Below are 362 nucleotides of genomic sequence, written 5' to 3'. Positions count from 1 at the left end.
ACATTGACTCCCTAACCTTACTCAAATATAGAAGCTAGACAATACCATATTTATTTACTTCATAATAATTGTGGGATCAATTAGGTTCTTAATAACTAACATTTTCCTGGCAATATAATGGTAATTTGTCTGATTGATGAGCCTGTAAAATGTCAGAATGTCACAATTTTTCGCCCCCTATCATCTTTACACGAACATTGTCTAGAAATTAAATCTAAATAAATGAGTTTAACTTAAACTATCATCAATAAAATTTTTATTTAATGTTGGATGACCACTCAAACTAACAATTAATATAAAAATAATCATTTTTAATTTATTAATGTAACAATATATAAATAAAATATTTATGTGAAAGAGTT

The 362-nt window shown here is 25.1% G+C and overlaps 1 protein-coding gene across 1 annotated transcript in view; it reads right to left on the bottom strand.

The window, feature by feature from the left end:
• The window catches only part of LOC107634495 (probable flavin-containing monooxygenase 1), a 7605-nt gene that overhangs the window by 3658 nt on the left and 3585 nt on the right, over positions 1 to 362 (bottom strand). The gene's annotated exons all lie outside the window — the stretch shown is intronic.

The sequence above is a fragment of the Arachis ipaensis genome, chromosome B03 (genome assembly GCF_000816755.2).
Source record: "Arachis ipaensis cultivar K30076 chromosome B03, Araip1.1, whole genome shotgun sequence".
NCBI classification, from domain to species: domain Eukaryota; kingdom Viridiplantae; phylum Streptophyta; class Magnoliopsida; order Fabales; family Fabaceae; genus Arachis; species Arachis ipaensis.
This window is presented reverse-complemented; position numbering and strand designations above follow the sequence as displayed.